The sequence below is a fragment of the Mauremys mutica genome, chromosome 17, assembly GCF_020497125.1.
Source record: "Mauremys mutica isolate MM-2020 ecotype Southern chromosome 17, ASM2049712v1, whole genome shotgun sequence".
NCBI classification, from domain to species: domain Eukaryota; kingdom Metazoa; phylum Chordata; order Testudines; family Geoemydidae; genus Mauremys; species Mauremys mutica.
In genome coordinates, this window is record NC_059088.1 from 10,052,018 (window position 1) to 10,073,129 (window position 21,112).

General features: G+C 62.8%; 1 long non-coding RNA gene across 1 annotated transcript; it reads right to left on the bottom strand.

Moving 5' to 3' along the window:
- Positions 1–10,115: 10,115 nt before the first annotated feature.
- On the bottom strand, positions 10,116–18,566 carry LOC123351376. Its single transcript, XR_006574018.1, has 3 exons — positions 18,261–18,566; positions 18,037–18,094; positions 10,116–10,309 (listed from the first exon to the last, which is right to left on the bottom strand). It is a non-coding gene; the product is annotated as an uncharacterized LOC123351376 (long non-coding RNA).
- Between the last annotated feature and the right edge of the window lie 2,546 nt (positions 18,567–21,112).

Here is a 21,112-nt window from a genome sequence, read left to right on the forward strand (position 1 = left end):
CGCCGGGCGAGGGGTCCCCACATACCCAGGACTGGAGGAAGGCAGCTCCGGCAGACGGGGGGGGGGGAGCTGTCGGCCTCAGCGATCCGTCTCCATGGAAACCAGACAGCCGGGCATGAAGCTGAGAATTAATATGTCCCTTAAACAGAGGGGGGCCTGCGGGGCGGGGGGGCGAGTGCATCAAAGGGAGGAGAAACACCCCCCCCCAAGCTCTGCCGGTGCCCCTCACTCCCGACCCGTAGCCCCTGCTAGCCCAGCCCTGGGCTCCCTACTCCCACCCTCTGCCCTAGCCGGGGGGGGGGGGGCTGCTAGAGCTGGGCACAGAGTTATGTCTCCACAGTAGTAACCTTGGGAAAGGAGGCAGGAGTCGAGTGTTTAGAGCCGGGGGGGCAGGGGAGCCGGACTCCTGGGTTCTCTCCTCAGCTCCGTTGAGTGGTTGGAGCGCAGGGGTGGGGGGTGATGAGGGGCCTCCCCGTCCTTGGGGGGGGGGTCCTGTGCCGCTTGGCTTGGGGGGTTCAGCTGTTTGATGGTGTCTCTGGGAGCAGGAGCCTGGAAGGCACAGAGACACCCCTCAAACCTGCTCCCTCGGGTGGGGGGGGGCGGGGGGGCAGCTCCCCGAGGGGCTCGGCTCCGTGTCCTCCCAGGCCTGTTATTTCAGCTCAGCTCAGCCAAGACGCCGACCGCGATCAGGGCCCCGTCGTGCCCTGGGGAAACCGAGGCACGGAGCAGGAACGCCATTTCTCCAGGGTAGCACAAGGAGTGTGTGGTGGAATCCCGGGGGGAGCCGGGACGCCCGGGTTCTAGCCTGGCTCTGGGAGGGGAGGGAGGCTAGTGGTTAAGGTGGGGGGGGGTCGGTTGCCCTCGCGGTGACGCTGCCCCTGCCCCCGGCACGACGAGCTGAGCCCTGCCCCGCTGGCTGCGCTGTGTCGGGGCCAGTCGCTCGGTTCCCAAGAACCTCACCTGTGAATTCTGCGCTGGCCTCACAGGTTAAGGGTCTCAGGGACAGAGACGGCTGCCGGGAGCGGGAGGAGGAGGGCGCAGGCCCGGGGGGCCCGTTCGTCCAGCTGGAGCAGAGGAAGAGGGCGGGTGCTGAGAGGTTAGAGGGGGGAGAGCACCCAGGGTGTGGGCTGAGTGGGCTGGAAGGAGGAGCCTGGGCTGCTGCTAACTTTGGAGGGGTGGGGGATTTGGGGGGATTTTGTCAATGCCCCTCAATCCTGACCCCCCCCATGCCATTTATTTCTCCTCTGGGCTGCCCTCGGCTCTGCCGGTGCCCCTCACTCCTGACCCACAGCCCCTGCCAGCCCAGCCCCCCTTCCCCCAGCTCTGCCAGTGCCCCTCACTCCTGACCCACAGCCCCCTGCCAGCCCAGGCTCCCTTCCCCCAGCTCTGCCAGTGCCCCTCACTCCTGACCCACAGCCCCTGCCAGCCCAGCCCAGGCCCCCTTCCCCCAGCTCTGCCAGTGCCCCTCACTCCTGACCCACAGCCCCTGCCAGCCCAGCCCAGGCCCCCTTCCCCCAGCTCTGCCAGTGCCCCCCACTCCTGACCCACAGCCCCTGCCAGCCCAGCCCAGGCCCCCTTCCCCCAGCTCTGCCAGTGCCCCTCACTCCTGACCCACAGCCCCTGCCAGCCCAGGCACCCTTCCCCCAGCTCTGCCAGTGCCCCTCACTCCTGACCCACAGCCCCTGCCAGCCCAGCCCAGGCTCCCTTCCCCCAGCTCTGCCAGTGCCCCCCACTCCTGACCCACAGCCCCTGCCAGCCCAGCCCAGGCTCCCTTCCCCCAGCTCTGCCAGTGCCCCTCACTCCTGACCCACAGTCCTCTGCCAGCCCAGCCCCACACACACTCTGGGATGTTTCCCTGGTTCTCTTCGCTGTCAGGAGGGGGAGCCAGGGAGCGCTGCTCCGGGAGGGAGGTGCTGGGGGCGGAGGCCTGTCCTTCCATCCCGCTGGGAAGCCCACCCCGAACTAGTCGACCTTTCCCCAGTGGGTGTGGGGGGGGGGCATGACAGATTTCGTTGCCCAAACAACCCCCAGTCGGGGGGTTGCAATGAGGCGCTTTGGGGGCGCCAGTTAAATGCAGGTTGTATCAGCCCAGGGAGGGGCTGGGGGGGCTCGGCCGTGGGCTGGGTGACCCGGAAGGGGTACTGATCGGCCATGGGAAAGAGCCGCCAGCCACGTACCAGACGGGCTCCCCGTCAGCACCTGGCCACCAGACTGGGCTACTGGCACCCGGGAAGGCCAGCGACCTGCCAGCGAGGGGTGGATGGCGGGAGGGCGGCTGGCAATCCCCAGCCCTGGCTGGTCATCGACAGGTCGCGCTGCTGAGCCGGCCACTAAGCTGCACCCGGGGTGCCCGGTAGGGGAGAGGGATCCACCAAGCCACGGGGACGGCCACAGCCGCGGGGACCTTCCCCACGGCCCCGTTGCTGGCCCCAAATCCAGAGAAACGGAGCCACCCCAAATTCCCCCGGAAAACAGGGCTTTGAACCCTGAACGACCCCGCCCGACACCCAGGGACAGAGACGCTGACTGTCACCCCCACCCCCCTCATATCCCCCAGGCCCCCCAATACCCTCCAGGCCTCCCTCTTCCCCAGCCCCCCCAATATCCTTGCCAGAATCCCCGAGTGTCCCTGGGCCACCCCCACATTTTTATCCAAATTCAAAGGTTTCTAGACTATTAGAGAATCAGCCAGACCCAATTCCTGTCAGCTCCCAGCAGGCCCCAAATAGGGACACGGGGCCCTTCCCCCCTAGGGGGCACCGGTCCCGATGGGGCCCCAGGGCCGGGAGGTGGCTGGCTTGGGGGTGTGGGCACGATGTGGTTCAGCAGCTCCGTGTGTGAACCAAGTCTGCCAGGGCTCAGCCTCCCTCGCCGGCAGGAGGCCGAGGGCTGGATGGGCCACACGGACCCAGCCCCTCCCCGGCTCTGGGATACAGGGGGCCAGGAGCCGGGGGGACCCTGTTACACTCACCTGGTGCCCCTCGTGACAGAGGGACTGGGGGGCTTGGAGACCTGCAGCACCCCACATCCCACAGCCTGTCACACCCCCCAACACCCCCACGCTCCCAACTCCTCCCCGCAGCCTGTAACACCCCCCAACACCCCCACCTCCCAACTCCTCCCCACAGCCTGTAACACCCCCCAACACCCCCAGCTCCCAACTCCTCCCCGCAGCCTGTAACACCCCCCAACACCCCCCACCTCCCAACTCCTCCCCGCAGCCTGTAACACCCCCCAACACCCCCACCTCCCAACTCCTCCCCGCAGCCTGTAACACCTCCCAACTCCCCCACCTCCCAACTCCTCCCCACAGCCTGTAACACCCCCCAACACCCCCACCTCCCAACTCCTCCCCGCAGCCTGTAACACCCCCCAACACCCCCCACCTCCCAACTCCTCCCCGCAGCCTGTAACACCCCCCAACACCCCCACGCTCCCAACTCCTCCCCGCAGCCTGTAACACCCCCCAACACCCCCACCTCCCAACTCCTCCCCGCAGCCTGTCACACCCCCCAACACCTCCACCTCCCAACTCCTCCCCGCAGCCTGTAACACCCCCCAACACCCCCACCTCCCAACTCCTCCCCGCAGCCTGTAACACCCCCACCTCCCAACTCCTCCCCGCAGCCTGTAACACCCCCCAACACCCCCACCTCCCAACTCCTCCCCGCAGCCTGTAACACCCCCCAACACCCCCATGCCCCCAACTCCTCCCCACAGCCTGTAACACCCCCCAACACCCCCCACCTCCCAACTCCTCCCCGCAGCCTGTCACACCCCCCAACACCCCCCACCTCCCAACTCCTCCCCACAGCCTGTAACACCCCCCAACACCCCCCACCTCCCAACTCCTCCCCGCAGCCTGTAACACCCCCCAACACCCCCACCTCCCAACTCCTCCCAGCAGCCTGTTACACCCCCCCACACCCCCATGATCCCAACTCCTCCCCGCAGCCTGTCACACCCCCCAACACCCCCACCTCCCAACTCCTCCCCACAGCCTGTAACACCCCCCAACACCCCCATGATCCCAACTCCTCCCCGCAGCCTGTCACCCCCCCCAACACCCCCACCTCCCAACTCCTCCCCGCAGCCTGTAACACCCCCCAACACCCCCCATCTCCCAACTCCTCCCCGCAGCCTGTCACACCCCCCAACACCCCATGTAACACCCACACAGCCCCTAACACACCCAACATCCCCTGCAAGAACCCCCAACACCCGCCCCACAGACTGCAATATGTCCCAACACCCCCCACAACAACCCCCATGCTCCCAACACCCCCACAACCTCCAACTACCCCCAACACCTCCACAGCCTGTAATGCCCCCCAACACCCCGTGTAACGCCCCACAACTCTTGCAACAACTCCCATGTCTCCCAACACCCCCCGCCACCCCGGCTGTAAAACACACACACACACACACACACACCCCCCTCTGTAACTGTACAGCGTCTGCCTTTCCCATCCTGCTTCAATCTCCTTCCTCCATCCCCCCACCCCTGCCTTCCCACCCCCCCGCACCCCTCCATCCCCCTTCCTCCATCCCCCCACCCCTGCCTTCCCACCCCCCCCGCACCCCCCCATCCCCCTTCCTCCATCCCCCCACCCCTGCCTTCCCACCCCCCCGCACCCCTCCATCCCCCTTCCTCCATCCCCCCACCCCTGCCTTCCCACCCCCCCGCACCCCTCCATCCCCCTTCCTCCTTCCCCCCCCACCTCCGTGTCCCACCCCCCGCCCCCCTCCATCCCCCTTCCTCCTCCCCCTTCCTCCATCCCCCCACCTCCCCCTTTCCCACCCCCCCGCCCCGAGCCTTTCTCGCTCCCCGTTTCCTCCCTCCTGCGCGGCTGCCCCCGCGCCCGCCCCGCGGCGGGACTCAGCCTGTCGCTCTCCTCCGCCCTCGGCCGCCTCCGTCCCTCGCTCGGCGCCGCCCGCGTCTGTCTCGCTCCCCCGCTCCGGCGGCGGGGCCGGGATCGCAATGCGGCGCTTGTCTGGCTGGAGCCGCGCCGGCTGCCGGGCCCGGCGGGGGGGCGGGGCGGGGGGGACCCGCACCCCCCCCCCACCCACAACACGGCACCTCCACCGTAACACACACACACACACACCACCCCACCACACCACAATGACACACCCACCCACAACACGGCACCTCCACCGTAACACACACACACACACACACACCCCACCCCACCACAATGACACACCCACCCACAACGCGGCACCTCCACCGTAACACCCCCACACCCCCCAATAACACCTCCCCACACAACACAGTACCTCCACCGTAACACACCCCCACACAACACCACAATGACACACCCCAACACAACACCCCACCACAATGGCACACACACCCACAACATGGCACCTCCACCGTAACACACCCCCACACAACACCACAATGACACCCCCACCCACAACACCCCCACCACAATGACACACCCACCCACAACACCACCTCCACCGTAACACCCCCACACCCCACAATAACACCCCCCAACACAACACAGTACCTCCACCGTAACACACCCCCACACAACACCACAATAACACACCCACCCACAACACGGCACCTCCACCATAACACACCCACCACAATAACATACACCCCATAATAACAACCCCCACAATATCCCCATCACAATAACACACAAACACAATATCACCACCACCATAATTACACACACATCACACACACAACACAACACCCCACCACACAACACCACAACCACCACAGTAACACATAAAACACAACACCCAACTAGCACAGTACACACATAACACCCCACAATATCCCACAACCAAAAAGACACACCCACCACAATATCCCAACACCATCACACACCCACCACAATAACACACACTCACTCGCCCCACAATATCTCCCACATCACAATAACATACACATACTCCATAATATCCCCCACCACCACAACACACACATCACAATAACACAGACACAATATCACTCACAACATAATACCACATAACACACTCACACCCACTATAATAGATGCACAAAACACACAGCGTGCACACCCACAAACACCCCCATATCCATCACAACACCCACACCCATCATGCGTACTCATCACAACAATGTCACTCACAACACCCACACAAACCATAACATATAGACACAGGATACAATACCTCCACACTCACCACAACACACGCACAACACACATTCATCATGCACACACAACAGGACAGTACCACACACAGCACACTACACAACATCCACTCCCACTGTGGCACACTCACAACACAACACCCACTATGTACACACATGAGAATCCTACATATACAATCACACAGCTTGAACCCACCATACACAGTCACAAGAATACTGCACACACAACACATCCCACTGTAAAATACAGCCACACGCACAGCATGACAGTGATGCTAACCACACATCCCCTGCACAGCTACAGAACACCAAATACACATACCTGAACACACCCACAACAATGCTGCACAACTACACACACCACAATGTCACACAATTATACACAAGTGGATACAAGAATCACATACATGTAAAACAAGATACCAGCGAAACACACCTATATCCCCTGTTCCCACCACACACAACACTGTTCAACCACACACACACGACATGACAACATCTCACAACCCAGCAGCGCCTCACAATCACATCCACAGTTCCTTGACTGCACAACACAACCATGCACCACCACAACACCACACAATCCTAAACATCCCAACAACCACTCCGCCCATACCAGTGCACAACTACACACAATTTCCTGACCACACAGCACACACAACCCCAGCCATTCTCTACAGGCAACCCAGGAATTAACCCGGCCAATCCCTAGCCACAGGGAGTCCCGCAGGTTAACCCAGCCAATCCCCAGTGGCAGGGAGTCCTGTGGGTCAGCCCTGCCAGTTCCCAGTGGCGGGGAGTCCCACGGGTTAACCCTGCCAATCCCCAGTGGCGGGGAATCCCATGAGTTAACCCAGCCAATCCCCAGTGGTGGGGAGTCCCATGGGTTAACCCTGCCAATCCCCAGTGGCGGGGAATCCCATGAGTTAACCCAGCCAATCCCCAGTGGCAGGGAGTCCCACGGGTTAACCCTGCCAATCCCCAGTGGCGGGGAGTCCCACGGGTTAACCCTGCCAATCCCCAGTGGCGGGGAGTCCCACGGGTTAACCCTGCCAATCCCCAGTGGCAGGGAGTCCCACGGGTTAACCCCACTAATCCCCAGTGGCGGGGAGTCCCATGGGTTAACCCTGCCAATCCCCAGTGGCAGGGAGTCCCACAGGTTAACCCTGCCAATCCCCAGTGGCAGGGAGTCCCACGGGTTAACCCCACTAATCCCCAGTGGCGGGGAGTCCCATGGGTTAACCCTGCCAATCCCCAGTGGCAGGGAGTCCCACGGGTTAACCCTGCCAATCCCCAGTGGCGGGGAGTCCCACAGGTTAACCCTGCCAATCCCCAGTGGCAGGGAGTCCCACGGGTTAACCCCACTAATCCCCAGTGGCGGGGAGTCCCATGGGTTAACCCTGCCAATCCCCAGTGGCAGGGAGTCCCACGGGTTAACCCTGCCAATCCCCAGTGGCAGGGAGTCCCACGGGTTAACCCTGCCAATCCCCAGTGGCGGGGAGTCCCACGGGTAAACCCTGCCAATCCCCGGTAGCAGGGAGTTTCACAGGTTAACCCTGCCAATCCCCAGTGGCAGGGAGTCCCACGGGTAAACCCTGCCAATCCCCGGTAGCAGGGAGTTTCGCAGGTCATCATCGATAATCATATCCCACCATGGCAAATTACTGCATTACTCACCTCCCCTCGTTGCTGCCCCCTGCTGGCTGGTCTCCGGGGCTGAGCAGCGCCCCAGGGAAAGCTAGGAGGCTGTACAGTCATCTCCTGCGGGTGTTATTCTAAACCATACAACCTACTACCTCAGCCTGGGGCACGCAGAAGAGCCGGGCCGGGGGGAGGGGGTTCGAGTCAGGCGCGGCTGGGGGGTCTCGGGATCGGCTGGGGGGGTGGGAAGGAGGCAGCCGAGAGCGGCCGGGGAGGTTTCTCCAGAGGCGTCGGCTGTCTCTGGGTGGAATGATTTGGTGGGTTCTCGACTGACTGGCCTTTCCCCTCTAGGGGGAGCCGGTCCTGAGGGGCGGGGGGCTGGCAGGCCCAGGGGGGCAGGGAATGGGACATGGCGCCTTTCCCCTCTAGGGGGCGCTGGTTCTGATCTGGCCCCATTCCGGTGGGTGGAACCTATGGCGGAGTGGGCGGGCCCGGAATGCCGGTGGGCGGAGTCAGCCCGGGGTGGGTCTCCAGATGTCCTGGCCAGGATCGACACATACCCACAGACTCGAGCTTGTGTGAGGCAGTCGTACCGCAAGTTCGGATCTACGGGTTTATGGCAACCGGCAACGCCGCGGCGGGACCCAGCGGCTGGCAGCCCCGGCCCTTGGACTGTGACTGCCAGATAGCAGGGGTGAACCTGAAAGGGGGGTGGGAGAGATGGCTGGACGGACAGAGGGGTGTGTATGAGGGTGGATAGATAGATAGAGGGGGTGTCTGGGGATAGATAGATAGATAGATAGATAGATAGATAGATAGATAGATAGAGGGGGTGTCTGGGGATAGATAGATAGATAGATAGAGGGGGTGTCTGGGGATAGATAGATAGAGGGGGTGTCTGGGGATAGATAGATAGAGGGGGTGTCTGGGGATAGATAGATAGATAGATAGATAGATAGATAGATAGATAGATAGATGGGGTGTCTGGGGATAGATAGATAGATAGATGGGGTGGATGGGGATAGATAGATAGATAGATAGATAGATAGATAGATAGATAGTCAGTCTTGCAAGGAACAAATTTCTCAACTTGGAAAAACAAAAATGTTTTTCATTCCTATATTTAAAACAACAGAACACGCCCAGAGCAGGGAACAGAAGCCAGGTGTCCTGGCTCCCAGCCTCCCTCTTTCCCCTCTGTTCTAACCTAGTAGGCCCCACTCCCCTCTCAGAGCTGGGGAGGGAACCCAGGAGTCCGGGCTCCCAGCTTTTTTCATTTAATTCTTTGACACGTTCTCAGATTCTCACAAATACCAGAGACCATTTCTATGGCTAACAAAGCCCATTCCTTGCGCCTTCCTTTCACCCTTTTTCTCATAGGAACTTGCCTTCTTCCTTCTGCCGATTGCACGCCCCCTGCTGGGCATGAGGGCAAAGGGAGCCCCCGCCTCGCTAGAAGCCCCCTGGAGACTCCAGGTTGGGTGGTGGAGGAAGGTAAGGTCGGGGGGTGGGGACGAGGGGGGGGAACAGTCTGAGAACAGACCGGGGGGGAGGCTCTGCTGCTGCAGCTTTCTCCGCCTGCGGTGGTGGAACGGAGCAAAACTGAGCTGTGTGGGAGGGGGATCCTAGATGGGAGCCAGGGTGGGTTTGCCAGGAGGTGTGGTAGGGTGCAACGCGATGGATGGTTGTGTGGCCGATAAGCATCACAGAATATCCTAGGTGCGCAGTGTGGTGCTAGACACCGAGACTCACGGGCTGGCTGCACCGAGACGCTGGTTTCTGGCTTATTCCAACCACCCAGAACCCACTAACTCCGTGTCCTAGGACTGCAGGGGGGTTCCTGGGTCGCTCCGCCTCAAACGGGCCCTCACGCCACGGGCTACCTGCTTATGCTGCACAATCTGCTCTGCCCGGCCTGTGGCCCTGTCCCGGCCCCGCAGCACCGCTCGGCCTGGCTCCAGAGAAAAGGGATCCCCTTCCCCGCCGGGTCGCTCACATCACATAATATAGACTAGTGATACACGATATTTCAGTTTAGGTCGTGTATTACATATCCTGGCAGCTAAACAGGCTGTACAGTAACGTCGACTAGGTTTAAGCATTGTTAAATACAAACCGTAATATAAACCCATATTGTTTATTAATGTAGCGTATGTTTAAGCATTGTTAAACCGAATATAATATAAAAGCTCTTACTCAGTATTAACATAAGTATGTATAAGTATTCTTAAATTAAATGTAAAATATAATATAAAAACGTATACAGTATCTATACACAATATTTAATTTTATATTATAAATTTGTACAGATAAACAAGTCCTATATTACTGTAATTTATGTTTAAGGATAGTTAATAAATATAATATAATATAATCCTATATTTCATTTTTGGTTTTATATTACAAATGTATTCTAACGGATAAACATGCTCTATAGTAATATAAACTATGTTTAAGCATTGCTAATTAAATGTAAAAAAATAATTAAAAACTCACTCAATATTAAATTATGTTCCAGCGCTGTTCAATTAACTGTAAAATATAAAAACGCATGCTATCTATATACTGTATTTCATTTTATATTATATATTCTTATAGATAAAGTTCTATATTACTATAAAGTGAGTTTAGGCATTGTTTAATAATAAATATAATATAATATGTAGCTTAAACATCATAATCCCTGCATACTGAATCTATCTCTGTGTTAGAATAGAAAACATAAAATATAATAGAGACACCGTGTGATGTAAGGTACATTTGGTGGGATGGTATTTCTATTTCATAGGCTAAGCCATCTCTCAATGCATTTACACCCAGTTATCTGATCATAACGTAACGATGCTTAACTATACTGGCCCTTAATGAAGATCATGTTTATGGGTTAGAGTCTATAATCTACGAATACCACCTAGTGCTTCTATAGTGTTTCTCACCAGCAGCTCTCAGACCACTTCACAGTCATCAAGGTATTTATGCTCCCAGCATTACAGTGGGGCAGGGCTGTGCTATCACCCCACTGTACAGATGGGGAAACTGAGGCACGGGGGGATTAAATGACTTGGCCAGAGTGTGACAAAGTGGGAAGTTTTAGTCATATTTTGATGAAGCCCGTGTGTGCCTCAGTTCCCCCCTCACCCCCACCCGCCAGTGACCTGGTGTGGGGGAGAAGATTACATTCACTCTCCGGGCAGGCCAAGAGACACAGGTGTGTACGTGCCACCCAGCTGTCTGAGAGGGGAGGGAACTGAATGGGTCCCTGAATAGACAGTCCAAGATCGGTCCATATCAATGGGGAACCGGAAGAGACACTGGCAAACTCACTTGCCAGGACAGGGCCACCAAGTGGGGGACGGATCTCCCTGCCGCTGGGAGCTGACTAAAGCAGGAAGTCATAATTCCCCATATAAATAACTCTCATAACGTACAGCGCCTGGCGCGATGGAGGCCGGGGCCAGCACTGGGGCTGCTGGGTTCTACCGTACTACCCCTAATAAAGAGCACACATAATGTACAGCGCCTGGCGCGATGGGGTCCGGGGCCAACACTGGCACTGTCGGGGGCTACCGTAATACACCTAATAAATAGCACTCAGCGGGCACAGGAGCTAACCCTGACTGCCAGCTGCCCAGCTCTGACCCATGTCCCTCCTATGCTGTCACACCGGACGGCCTGACGCAAGCTGGGAGCAGCGACCAGGCTGCACCCCCAGCAGGGACAACATCACAGAGGGGAACTGGGGGAGATTAATGCCCCCCCCCAGTCACTGCGCCTGACAGCCCCGCTCTGCCGCTCACACCCAATCTGCAGCCCCCTGCTAGCCCAGCCCTGGGCTCCCCGTGGCCCCGAGTTCCCTGCCCAGCGAATCCCGCCCAGTGCTGGGTTTCTCAGCCTCACCCATCTGGGAGCATGTCCCCCAAATCTAGGTCTGAGATCCCCGGCTCTGGGAGGGGAGGGGAGTCTAGTGGTTAGAGCAGGGGGGGGCTGGGAGCCAGGACTCCTGGTTCTCTGATGATAATGATGCCTGAGGTCCCATGGTCCCTTATCCCTGCCTCCACCAGAATCATCACCCCAAATCCCGAAATGCCCCCAGGAGGGGACCCATCTCTCGCCACCCCCCGCGCGAGCCCCCTGCCTCCCAGGGGAAGAAAGCAGCGAAGGAGAGGACGCAAGCGGAAAGGGGGAGCGAGAGGAACCCGCCCCCCACGGCTTACCTCGTCTTTTCAGTCACTGGCCATTCTGGGGGGGCAGACAGGACAGACGGATGGAAGGCAGGACTGGCTGGGCCCCGTCCCCCGCGCCTCAGACCTCACCCCCGATGTTTGGGGGGCAGATTTGGGGGGGGAGAACGAGAGCGTGCCCGCCTCTCTGGAGGGTCCCGCGGGGGGCACAGCACGGACGGACGGACGGACGTGGAAGGAGGTGGGGGGGAGGGAGGAGAAAGGAAGAACCGGGGGTGGGGGGGCGGCTGCCAGGGCGTGAGGGAACGAAGCAGACAATGGAAAGGAGCGACGCAGACGGAGGAAAATGCCCAGAGCTGGGCACGGTGCCAGGTCCCTCACGCCCCCCCCAGGCTGTGGGCACCGCTGCCAATGCCCCCCCCCATCCCGCCCAGCTATAATGGGGGAGCATGAGGCTGCGGGGTCTGGGGGGGCTCCCTGGGTACAGACGGCCCCATAATGAGTGACGCCCCCCCCACCCAGCCTGGGGGAGGGGCCATTCCGGGTGCGGGGAAGCTGTGTCTGTCTGTCATGCCTCCCCCAGACAGCGTGGGGGGGGGGCCGCTGGCATGGCTGGGCGCGTTGCCATGGCGACCGCTGCCATTGTCTGGCCGGCAGGTCGGTGCCCGCCTCCCCTCCCCCAGGCTGTAATGAATTCACATCACCGCACGCAGCAGACACCCCCCCCCCTCGGCGAGCGCCCCACCAGAGACACCCCCCACCAGAGACACCCCCCAGGCCTGGCAGCCAAACACAACCAGCCTGAGAGCATCCGCCCCCCTCTAAACCAGCGAGAGCCCCCCCCCCACCTGGCAGCCCCCCTGGACACCCCCCCTCCATTTCCCAGCGCCCCCAGCTACCTTGCCAAGTGCCCCAGCAGCCCCCTGCCTAGAGCAAGGTGGGGTGGAGGCCATGGGGGGATGGGGAGACCACTCTAAACCACCCCCCCACAGGGAAATGCCTCTCCTGGGGGGGCCCTTCCCTTCCCCCATCAGGACTCCAGCTGCCACCCTCCACCCCTGGAGGTCAGTGGGGTAGGGGGGTTGGGTTAAGAAAGGACAGTCAATGAAGGGGGCAGGGTCAATGGTGGGGGGGTGTCCCCCAAGGGGGTGGGGCCAATGGAGGGAGAGGCTAAGAGGGCTCAGTTTTATAAAGGGGAGGAGCCAATAAGAACATTCCATTAGGGGGCGGGGCCTGTTGGGGGTGGGGCTGATGAGACTGGGCGGGGTGAATGGGGCGGAGTCATTGGAGGGCGGGGCCACTGGGAGTCAATTCCATAAAGGGAGGAGTCAATAAGAGCATTCCATAAGGGGGTGGGGCCTATTGGGGGTGGGGCCAATGGGAGGAGGGTCCTTAAGGATGGAGTCCAGAAAGGGGCGAGGCCAAGGGTGGTGGGGGGGGGGCTATGAGGAGTGGGGGTTCCTAAGGGCCCTAGTCAATGAGGGGTGGGGTCTATGGCAGGGTTCTATGAGGGGGAGGGGCCTATGGGACTAGGAATCCTAAGGGGGTGGAGTCAATGAGGGGAGGGGTCTATGGGGGCGGGGTCTACGACTGTGTTCTATGAAGGGGTGGGGCCTATGGGAGTGGGGGTCCCTCAGGGGTGGAGTCAATGAGGGGAGGGGTCTATGTCTGTGTTCCATGATGGGGAGGGGGTAAGAGGGGGTGTCAGTGGGGGACCTTCCCCTCCCCCTCAGCCTGTCCTGGGGGGGAGCGAACCCCTCAGCGGGCTCAGCCCCTCCCCCCTCCGCGCCACTCAGCAAAAGTGAAAGAGCCGGTCGGCTGCCAAGGGAACCTGGTTCCCTAGCAACGGCCTCCGGGCGCTTGGCAACGGGCCAGGCCCCTCCCCGCGTGCCCAGCAACCCTCTCCTTCCCCCCCCCCACCGGTGCCCCTCACTCCCGACCTGCAGCCCCCTGCTAGCCCAGCCCTAGGCTCCCCCCAGCCCTGCCAGTGCCCCTCACTCCCGACCCGCAGCCCCCCAGCTCTCCCAGCCCTCATTCTGCCAGGGCCGAGCCAAAGTACAGGCCTGGAGAAGGGGCGGCAGGGCTCAGGCGTTCTTGGCTTCTCTCCTGATGCTAGAAGCTGGGATTGGGGGGGGTGGGGGTGAGGTGGGATGGGGGGGGGCAGGGACCCCTCAATCTTCAGACCCTTTCCACCCCCCGCAGCCAACGCCATCCTGTCTAGAGCGGCGTCTGGATCCGACCCTCGGGGGGAATTCCTGACAAGCTGATCCGTCACGGACTAGCCCTGCAATGCAGCCCAACGCTGGTACAGCAGAGGGGTGCCAGGGCTGGGCTAGCAAGGGCTGCGGGTCGGGAGTGAGGGGCACCGGCAGAGCTGGGGGGTGGACCCAGGGCTGGGCTAGCAAGGGCTGCGGGTCGGGAGTGAGGGGCACCGGCAGAGCTGGCGGGGTGGACCCAGGGCTGGGATGGCAGGGGGCTGCGGGTCGGGAGTGAGGGGCACCGGCAGAGCTGGGGGGTGGACCCAGGGCTAGGATGGCAGGGGGCTGCGGGTCGGGAGTGAGGGGCACCGGCAGAGCTGGGGGGTGGACCCAGGGCTGGGATGGCAGGGGGCTGCGGGTCGGGAGTGAGGGGCACCGGCAGAGCTGGGGGGTGGACCCAGGGCTGGGATGGCAGGGGGCTGCGGGTCGGGAGTGAGGGGCACCGGCAGAGCTGGGGGGTGGACCCAGGGCTGGGATGGCAGGGGGCTGCGGGTCGGGAGTGAGGGGCACCGGCAGAGCTGGGGGGTGGACCCAGGGCTGGGATGGCAGGGGGCTGCGGGTCGGGAGTGAGGGGCACTGGCAGAGCAGGGGGTGGACCCAGGGCTGGGATGGCAGGGCGGCTGCGGGTCGGGAGTGAGGGGCACTGGCAGAGCTGGGGGGTGGACCCAGGGCTGGGATGGCAGGGGGCTGCGGGTCGGGAGTGAGGGGCACCGGCAGAGCTGGGGGGTGGACCCAGGGCTGGGATGGCAGGGGGCTGCGGGTCGGGAGTGAGGGGCACCGGCAGAGCTGGGGGGTGGACCCAGGGCTGGGATGGCAGGGGCTGCGGGTCGGGAGTGAGGGGCACCGGCAGAGCTGGGGGGTGGACCCAGGGCTGGGATGGCAGGGGGCTGCGGGTCGGGAGTGAGGGGCACCGGCAGAGCTGGGGGGTGGACCCAGGGCTGGGATGGCAGGGGCTGCGGGTCGGGAGTGAGGGGCACCGGCAGAGCTGGGGGGTGGACCCAGGGCTGGGATGGCAGGGGGCTGCGGGTCGGGAGTGAGGGGCACCGGCAGAGCTGGGGGGTGGACCCAGGGCTGGGATGGCAGGGGGCTGCGGGTCGGGAGTGAGGGGCACCGGCAGAGCTGGGGGGTGGACCCAGGGCTGGGATGGCAGGGGGCTGCGGGTCGGGAGTGAGGGGCACCGGCAGAGCTGGGGGGTGGACCCAGGGCTGGGATGGCAGGGCGGCTGCGGGTCGGGAGTGAGGGGCACTGGCAGAGCTGGGGGGTGGACCCAGGGCTGGGATGGCAGGGGGCTGCGGGTCGGGAGTGAGGGGCACCGGCAGAGCTGGGGGGTGGACCCAGGGCTGGGATGGCAGGGGGCTGCGGGTCGGGAGTGAGGGGCACCGGCAGAGCTGGGATCAGGGGGGCTGCGGGTCGGGAGTGAGGGGCACCGGCAGAGCTGCGGGGTGGACCCAGGGCTGGGATGGCAGGGGGCTGCGGGTCGGGAGTGAGGGGCACCGGCAGAGCTGGGATCAGGGGGCTGCGGGTCGGGAGTGAGGGGCACCGGCAGAGCTGCGGGGTGGACCCAGGGCTGGGATGGCAGGGGGCTGCGGGTCGGGAGTGAGGGGCACCGGCAGAGCTGGGGGGTGGACCCAGGGCTGGGATGGCAGGGGCTGCGGGTCGGGAGTGAGGGGCACCGGCAGAGCTGGGGGGTGGACCCAGGGCTGGGATGGCAGGGGGCTGCGGGTCGGGAGTGAGGGGCACCGGCAGAGCTGGGGGGTGGACCCAGGGCTGGGCTGGCAGGGGGCTGCGGGTCGGGAGTGAGGGGCACCGGCAGAGCTGGGGGGTGGATCCAGGGCTGGGATGGCAGGGGGCTGCGGGTCGGGAGTGAGGGGCACTGGCAGAGCTGGGGGGTGGACCCAGGGCTGGGCTGGCAGGGGGCTGCGGGTCGGGAGTGAGGGGCACAGGCAGAGCTGGGGGGTGGACCCAGGGCTGGGCTGGCAGGGGCTGCGGGTCGGGAGTGAGGGGCACTGGCAGAGCTGGGGGGTGGACCCAGGGCTGGGATGGCAGGGGGCTGCGGGTCGGCACTGAGGGGCACCGGCAGGGCGGGGCTCGGGCCGGCTGCGGGTCGGGAGTGAGGGGCACAGGCAGAGCTGCGGGGTGGACCCAGGGCTGGGATGGCAGGGGGCTGCGGGTCGGGAGTGAGGGGCACCGGCAGAGCTGGGATCAGGGGGGCTGCGGGTCGGGAGTGAGGGGCACCGGCAGAGCTGGGGGGTGGACCCAGGGCTGGGATGGCAGGGCGGCTGTAAGGGGCCCAGCGAGCAGGTGCAGGGGTGGGCCAGGGAACCTAAAATCCTCCTGGCATCGGAAGGGTTAACCCCAAATTGTCCCGCTCCCCAACTCTCCAGGCTGGGGGTGGGGTGCGACCAACCAGCCGCCATTTTGTATCCGGCGCCCAGAGCGAGCTGCCCCCCCGCCCCCCGTGTCCGTCTGTCCAGCCAGGGCTCCTGTCCGCCCGTCACACGCTCTCCCTGCTGTGATCCAGGGATCTGAACAAATGGGGGCCCCCCCTTACAGCTCTGCCGGTGCCCCTCAATCCCGACCCGCAGCCCCCTTGGCTCCCCACCCCCACAGCCCTGCCGGTGCCCCTCACTCCCGACCCGCAGCCCCCTTGGCTCCCCACCCCCACAGCCCTGCCGGTGCCCCTCAATCCCGACCCGCACCCCACTGCTCCGCCGGTGCCCCTCAATCCCGACCCGCAGCCCCCTTGGCTCCCCACCCCCACAGCCCTGCCGGTGCCCCTCACTCCCGACCCGCAGCCCCCTCGGCTCCCCACCTCCACAGCTCTGCCGGTGCCCCTCAATCCCGACCCGCAGCCCCCTTTGCTCCCCACCTCCACAGCTCTGCCGGTGCCCCTCAATCCCGACCCGCAGCCCCCTTGGCTCCCCACCCCCACAGCCCTGCCGGTGCCCCTCACTCCCGACCCGCAGCCCCCTCGGCTCCCCACCCCCACAGCCCTGCCGGTGCCCTTCACTCCCGACCCGCAGCCCCCTCGGCTCCCCACCTCCACAGCTCTGCCGGTGCCCCTCACTCCCGACCCGCAGCCCCCTTGGCTCCCCATCCCCACAGCTCCGCCGGTGCCCCTCAATCCCGACCCGCAGCCCCCTCGGCTCCCCACCCCCACAGCTCTGCCGGTGCCCCTCAATCCCGACCCGCAGCCCCCTTGGCTCCCCACCCCCACAGCCCTGCCGGTTCCCCACACTCCCGACCCGCAGCCCCCTGGGCTCCCCTCCGCCCCAGCCCTGCCGGTGCCCTTCACTCCCGACCCGCAGCCCCCTCGGCTCCCCACCGCCACAGCTCTGCCGGTGCCCCTCACTCCCGACCCGCAGCCCCCTTGGCTCCCCATCCCCACAGCTCCGCCGGTGCCCCTCAATCCCGACCCGCAGCCCCCTTGGCTCCCCACCCCCACAGCTCCGCCGGTGCCCCTCAATCCCGACCCGCAGCCCCCTTGGCTCCCCATCCCCACAATTCCGCCGGTGCCCCTCAATCCCAACCCGCAGCCCCCTTGGCTCCCCACCCCCACAGCTCTGCCGGTGCCCCTCAATCCCGACCCGCAGCCCCCTTGGCTCCCCACCCCCACAGCTCTGTCGGTGCCCCTCACTCCCGACCCGCAGCCCCCTTGGCTCCCCACCCCCACAGCCCTGCCGGTGCCCCTCAATCCCGACCCGCAGCCCCCTACTAGCCCAGCCCTCGGCTCCCATCCACCGCTGCGGTGCCCCTCACTCCCGACCCGCAGCCCCAGCTGAGCCAAAAAGGGGCGACGGAGGACGGGGGAGACGCTCACCCTGAAATCTCCCCAGGATGGGCCCGAGGGCTCCGGCTGGGTCCCGGGCGCGGCCGAGCTGCGGGGAAGAAAGGAAGGAGAAAAGGGGGTGAGAGGAGGAGTGGAAGGATGGCACGCGGGGGCCGTGGGGCTGGCCAGGGCTGCCAGGCGGTGCCCGGGGGGTGGGCAGGGAGGGAGGGTCGCGGGAAGGGGGGGTCCAGCGGGGGGGGGACTGTCGGACCAACCTCGGTGCCAGGGATCCGGTCGGTGCCAGAGAAGGGGGGGGGGGAGGAATGAAGGATTGTGGGTAACAAGAACAGAGCTGGGCTGGCATCCAAGGAGCAGCCGGCCCTGTGGTTAACTCTCTCCTCCCCCCCCCGGGGGCGGATCGGCAGCGCCCGGCTGGCCCCAGCCCCGAGCCCCCAGCCCCCCATGGCATCAGCCCCAGAGACCGGCGCGGGAGGGCAGTGGCGCCTAGTGGTTGCGGGGGGCAGGCTGGGAGCCAGGACTCCTGGCTTCTCTCCCCAGCTCTGGGAGGGGAGGGGAATCTAGTGGTCACAACGGGGGAGGGGGGGGGAGCCAGGACTCCTGGGTTCTCCCCCCAGCTCTGGGAGGGGAGTGGGGTCTAGTGAGTTAGAATGGGGGCGCTGGGAGCCAGGACTCCTGGGTTCTCTCCCTGGATCTTCATTAGTTCTGCTCGGCAGGTTTTTGGCCGGGCTTGGCTCAGCAACTGTGGGTGGCTTCCCTGCTGGCCTGTGTCTTTCTGAATCCTGTGGGGTGGGGCTGCGGGGACCCCCGCCCCATTGCCCCAGTAAGTGTGGGGTTGGGGCGGGGCTATGAGGGAGGGGGCGGGACTTACAAGGATACATTTTCCCTCCCAAAAGGAAAATCGCTTGTCACTAGGGTGACCAGATGTCCAAATTTTATAGGGACAGTCCCGATATTCGGGGCTTTTTCTTACATAGGCATCTATTACCCCCATCCCCTGCCCCGATTTTTCTCACTTGTCGCTGAGGTTGTGTTGGAGGGGGGGGGTGCTGCGGTGAAGCACAAGCCTTGTTGTGGTGACACAGCTGTTTGTTTGCACCCCCACTTCGCAGGGAAAAGGGGAGGGGTTTTGGACAGTGTGTAGTTAACACAAAAGCCAAGGGTGTTGGGGTTCGACTCAGATTGGCCCTGTGCGAATAAAGCACACACAAACGGTTGGGTTGACACATCTGTCCGTCTACACTTTTGTGTGATACTACCCAGTCATTGTGTTGATGTGCCTGGATGTCTATACAGTTGTGTGACACTACACAATCGTCATGTTGTAGTGCCTGCGTGTGTGACACCCCAAACGCATGGTGCTGATGTGCCTATGTATGTTTGCGTGGACACACTTGTGTGACATGTCACAGTCACTGTGTTATTATTCCGGTGTGTGCATGCACACCTGTGATACTACACAATCCTCTCAAAGCGCCTGTGTGTGTGGACACACTTGTGTGACCACACAATCATTGTGCTGACGCTCCTGTGTGTGGAGAAACTCATGCAACACTCCATAATCAGAGAGTTGTGTTAACAGTCAAGAGTGTTATACACAAATGTGTAACACAGGTCACACTCACACTGCATTGTGTTTCACTGAGTTAAAACTGCCCTGTTCACACGTCTGGGTGAAACTGTTCCACCATGTTAATATCATCCTGTGAACAGGGGTGAATTAACCTCAGGCCAGGGGTCTAAACTCTAGTGGTTAGAGTGGGGGGCTAGGAGGCAGGACTCCTGGGTTCTCTCCCTGGCTCTGGGAGGGGAGTGGGAGAGCAGGGGGGCTGGGAGGGAGCCAGAACTCCTGGGTTCTCTCCCCAGGCTTGCAACTTACTCACTACAGACAAAATGGGCAGAGCTGCGGTGGGGGGTGCCCAGGGCTGGGCTAGCAGGGGCCTGTGGGTCGGGACTGAGGAGCACTGACAGAGCTGGGGGGTGGGAGCAGGGCCTGGACCAGGAAGGGTTAATGGTGGGGGGGGCAGGCTCTGGGCTGTGTTAGGCCCCGTTGCCATGGCAGCAGACTGTCTTGCTGGCTCTCCCTGACCCCTGAAGGGGGGCTGTTGGGGGTCCCGTAGGGAGCGGGGGACGCGCACAGACGGCCCACACCCCCTGTGCAATGCACAGACACACGTAGCGCCTCGCACAGACCCCTCGCACCACAGTGAGACGCAAAGCAACACAATGACACAGCCATACACAATATCACCCAGAGAGAGACCCACAACTCCATGACACCCACCGAGAGCAACACACTGACACACAGCCACTGGCCACGCGGAGACACAGCATCACAGGGGGGCACAGGCCGAGAAAAAGGTACACAACCTAACACGGAGATTGGGACACAACAACACTGGGCTACCACAACGTATTGAGAAACAGAGACACCACAACAGAGAGCGAGCATGTGCGCACACCACACAGTAACACACATACAAAGCAGGCCCATACAAGCAGAGAGACTCACAGTCTCACACACACAGCAGGTACAATGACACACCAAGGCGAAAAAATACAGTCAGAACCAACAATGCGTGTGCGCGTACACACACACAGAGCAGGGCCCATCCCCTCCAGCAGGGGGCAGCAGGGACACACACACACACACACACACACACACACACACACAGAGCAGGGCCCATCCCCTCCAGCAGGGGGCAGCAGGGACACACACACACACACACACACACACAGAGCAGGGCCCATCCCCTCCAGCAGGGGGCAGCAGGGACACACACACACACACACACAGAGCAGGGCCCATCCCCTCCAGCAGGGGGCAGCAGGGACACACACACACACACACACACACACACACACCCCGGTGTGCAACTTGACCCTCCCAGACTCTGCCACAAGAAACAATCCGGACAGTTTGTGGGCAAGGGGCCTTTCCCCGCTAGGGGGCATCAGCCCCAATCTAGCCCCAGAGCGGGGGAACTGGCTGTCTTGAAGCAGATAGGACTGACTCCTAGCCCCCCCGCCCCCATTCTAGCCACTAGGTCGCACTCCCCTCCCAGAGCCAAGGATAGAACCCAGGAGTCCGGGCTCCCAGCCCCCCCAT